The sequence below is a fragment of the Ascaphus truei genome, chromosome 3, assembly GCF_040206685.1.
Source record: "Ascaphus truei isolate aAscTru1 chromosome 3, aAscTru1.hap1, whole genome shotgun sequence".
Classification (NCBI taxonomy): Eukaryota; Metazoa; Chordata; class Amphibia; order Anura; family Ascaphidae; genus Ascaphus; species Ascaphus truei.
The window spans coordinates 368557872-368562155 of record NC_134485.1 but is presented as its reverse complement, the minus strand read 5'-3'; the positions used below and the strand labels follow the sequence as shown (position 1 = coordinate 368562155).

Genomic DNA, 4284 nt, shown 5'->3' with positions numbered 1-4284 from the left:
CCCACATTCTCTCTCTCTCCCCCACACTCTCTCTCCCCCACACTCTCTCTCCCCCACACTCTCTCTCCCCCACACTCTCTCCCCCCCACACACTCTCTCCCCCCCACACTCTCTCTCTCTCCCCCCACACTCTCTCTCTCCCCCACACTCTCCCTCTCCCCCACACTCTCCCTCTCCCCCACACTCTCTCTCTCCCCCACACTCTCTCTCTCTCCCCCACACTCTCTCTCTCTCCCCCACACACTCTCTCTCCCCCACACTCTCTCTCTCTCCCCCACACTCTCTCTCTCCCCCACACTCTCTCTCTCTCCCCCACACTCTCTCTCTCTCCCCCACACTCTCTCTCCCCCACACTCTCTCTCTCCCCCACAATCTCTCTCTCTCCCCCACACTCTCTCTCTCTCCCCCACACTCTCTCTCTCCCCCCACACTCTCTCTCTCCCCCACACTCTCCCTCTCCCCCACACTCTCTCTCCCCCCCACACTCTCTCTCTCTCCCCCACACTCTCTCTCTCTCCCCCACACTCTCTCTCTCTCCCCCACACTCTCTCTCTCTCCCCCACACTCTCTCTCTCTCCCCCACACTCTCTCTCTCTCCCCCACACACTCTCTCTCCCCCCACACTCTCTCTCTCTCCCCCACACTCTCTCTCTCCCCCACACTCTCTCTCTCCCCCACAATCTCTCTCTCTCCCCCACACTCTCTCTCTCTCCCCCACACTCTCTCTCTCCCCCCACACTCTCTCTCTCTCTCCCACACTCTCCCTCTCCCCCACACTCTCTCTCTCTCCCCCACACTCTCTCTCTCTCCCCCACACTCTCTCTCTCCCCCACACTCTCTCTCTCCCCCACACTCTCTCTCTCTCTCTCCCCCACACTCTCTCTCCCCCACACACTCTCTCTCCTCCCACACTCTCTCTCTCTCCCCCACACTCTCTCTCTCTCCCCCACACTCTCTCTCCCCCACACTCTCTCTCTCCCCCACACTCTCCCTCTCCCCCACAATCTCTCTCACCACTCTCTCTCTCTCCCCCACACTCTCTCTCTCTCCCCCACACTCTCTCTCTCCCCCACACTCTCTCTCTCCCCCCCACACTCTCTCTCTCTCCCCCCCCCACACTCTCTCTCTCTCCCCCCCGCACTCTCTCTCTCTCCCCCCCGCACTCTCTCTCTCTCTCTCTCTCTCCCCCACACTCTCTCTCTGTCACTCACACTCTGGATCTGGAGCTCTTATTTACCCTATATATCTTAACTGCCCTATACTACACCAAAATCTTAACTGCCCTATACTGCTTTCTTCCAGATCTGACTCAAGCTTCACACGGAAGACATCGGAACCACCCCCCCCTAACCCAGCAGACAGGTAGGGAACACCTCCCCTCCAATGTATAACATTGCGGGAATGAGGTACCTGGACATTGAGGGACTGCGGATCAGGTAAGATCGCTGCTTTAGATATTGTGAAGCGGGGGCATCCAGACACTGGTTAAGGGGTTCAGGAAACTAGTCATTCACACCTGGCTTTTAATTCTAGATCCGACATTTACACACACACACACACACACACGTAACAAGGACTAATTGTAGTATAATGTAATACAATAAATACATTTGTCAAAAACGAATGTTGTTCTGACTAGGAATTTATTAAATGTATTTTATTTATATATTTTATTTTAAAGCGGGGTTGGGGGTGGGACTAGGGGCGGGGTTGGGGGCGGGGCAAGGGGCGGGGTTGGGAGCGGGACTAGGTGGCGAGTAGATTTTTTGGTTGGGCGAGTAGATTTTTGGGTGATTTGTCGAACACTGCATATATATATGCAGCATATATACGCGAGCAGACGCAGGACACCCGCCACGCATGCTTTGAGCGCCAGCGCGCTCAGCGCTAGCGGGGCCGCAGCCTCCGCTGGCACAGACCGCGCTCATACTTCAGTGATGACGTCATCAACTCTAGAAAGCATGAGCGCGGTGTCCTGCGAATTTTGCGAGCACGCGCAAGGGGATTGCATGGGGGGCCTGTTGCGCGTGCTTCGAACACTTTTTTTTACTTCCCAAGTGCCAACCTTGGGAGTTTGTGCGTGCCCGAGCGCGCGCCGCAAGCGGGGACGTGAGAATTCACTTTGCACAAAGTGAACTCAGCGTGCGCCGCCTGCTCAGCGCTAGCGGGGACCCAGCCATAGGCGGCGCTTATAGTGCCGGCGATGCGTCGTCGCCCGAAAACAAATACATTGCCGCCGCGTGCACTTATAGTGCGCGCGACAACGACAAAGCGATGGAGCGACATCGCCGAAACTGGATGCCGGCAAAATTTGATTTTTCAAGGGCTGTTGCGTCACGTGACGGCCCTTGAACAAATCAAATTGCCGGAATCCCGCGACCCCGCCGAAACATAACTTTTGCCAGTGGCGACGGGTGACGTCACCCGCCGTGTCGCCATCGACAGCACTATAGGCACGGCCTTAGGCTGCAGCCAGGCAGGGAGCAAGCACGTTGGCGCTCGTGCACGGTGACGTCCTGCACTCTGCTTAGCGATTTGTGGGGGTGTCGGGACCGGGGGTGTCAGGGGGCGCTGCCATGACGTCACAGAGCTGATTCGGCCTCGTTGGGCGAACCGCTTATGTGACGTGGCAGCGAACGGCATATTCAAATTTCCTTGCTTCAGCAAACAGCTAAGCGCTGTGCATGCGCAGGAGCTCGCTCACGCTGGCCACACACATTGCAACAATGTGTTTCATCATGGACAGCACAAGCGCCCGCTCAGCATCACCCTGGACGAGGCCTTAACCTGAAACATTTAACCCATTTGCTGCCAGAGGGGCAGTGAAAGGGTTAAGCAGTCCACGATCCTTACCCCACCCGTCCTTTAACATGACCTACACATCTCAAAATGGGGTAAGAACGCAAATGAGGGCTTTTCATTCAATGCAAAGAAGCATGTAAAAACTAAATGTAAAATACTGTATGACTTAGTTTATTTAAATGCAGAAAAATAATGATATTAGTCCAACCCTTTACTAGTTGTGGACTTAAATAATTGCTTAGTTTGCTTGTATAGGGTGGGTAGAGCTGTAATGATGCTCAGCTCACCGTACCGCACATCCTCCCTTTAACACCCTTACCATCTCCTTTCCCTGTGCTGCAGGTCCCCTACCTGGTCAACCCCTCTGTGTGGAGTCGGATCCTGGGGTTGTAAGTAATTGCAGGCTCCAATTAGGGACAAATAAACTGGGGCCAGCAACAGACCGGCGTATTATGGTCCTTTCCCCGCGGGGTCTCTCGGTACTTGTAGTTCAAGCTCCACTATGTTTACAACCTTAGGCGGGACAATGGACTACAACGCCCAGCATCCTTTGCGCTCATTCGTCGTAGTCAGTGACACCGGTTATGGTGTGATGACAGCAATCTCAGGCGGTGATAGCGGGCGGCTTCTTATACCGGGTACGGAATTATGAGGTATGTGTAACCGGCGTGCTATTGTCACCCGTGTTTCTGCCTATGTTGCCATGTGGCTGTCCCGGCCGTTATCCGCCTTGTTTGCGCGTTGCCATGGATGCGGGAGGACGCCCGGATATAAACGGACACGCCCCCCACCCCCAAGGAGTATTTACGTGAGAAGGCGGTCTGGTGAGAGGAAGGAGGAGACCCAGTATGAAATGCACAATGCACAATGCAACATTGTGTGTATGACGGATACGTTAAATCCTCTGTTCTTGTGGAATACACCAATTTACAAGCAATGGAGGCATCGCAGCGCATGTAATTTGTTATAAGCAAAGATCATTTCCACGTCTTGTTTATCTCCATAATAAATTCCATAAAATAAGAGTGATCATTTCCCTGAAACACGCAGATCATTTATCAAATCAGTTATTGATCTTCAAGCTGCTGTTATTAGCTGACAGTTCTGAGATTTGCCTATTTGGAGACAGGCAGTTGCATGGCCAGCTTGATGACAGTGTATGTATGTCTTTATTTATATAGTGCCATTAGTGTATATAGCCTGGGTCCCCCTGGTCCCCTTACCTTTCCATAGGAGTATAGCACAGCAGGGGAACTACAAGTTTCAGGAGCCTCTGGGGCTGCAGGACATGTTGCCAAGCAACCAATAGGGCTGAGAGATGTATGGCAGTTAGAATTCTGACAGTTAAGGGGACAGTTTGTTGTAAGCAGGATAGCAAGGGGATAAGTAATGTCCAGGGAGAAGTGCTCAACTGGACTAGGTAAGAACATCCCCATAGGTCCCAGCTAGACCTCATCACTAATAGCTTGTGTGCTGCAGGAA

At 53.3% G+C, this 4284-nt stretch overlaps 1 protein-coding gene across 1 annotated transcript in view; it reads right to left on the bottom strand.

The window, feature by feature from the left end:
- KATNAL1 (katanin catalytic subunit A1 like 1) overlaps positions 1-3274 on the bottom strand; it is an 83331-nt gene extending 80057 nt beyond the window's left edge. Inside the window, exon 1 of the mRNA XM_075592168.1 lies at positions 3154-3274. The gene's annotated coding sequence lies outside the window, so the exon portion shown is untranslated. The remainder of the gene's footprint in view (positions 1-3153) is intronic.
- Positions 3275-4284: the final 1010 nt, after the last annotated feature.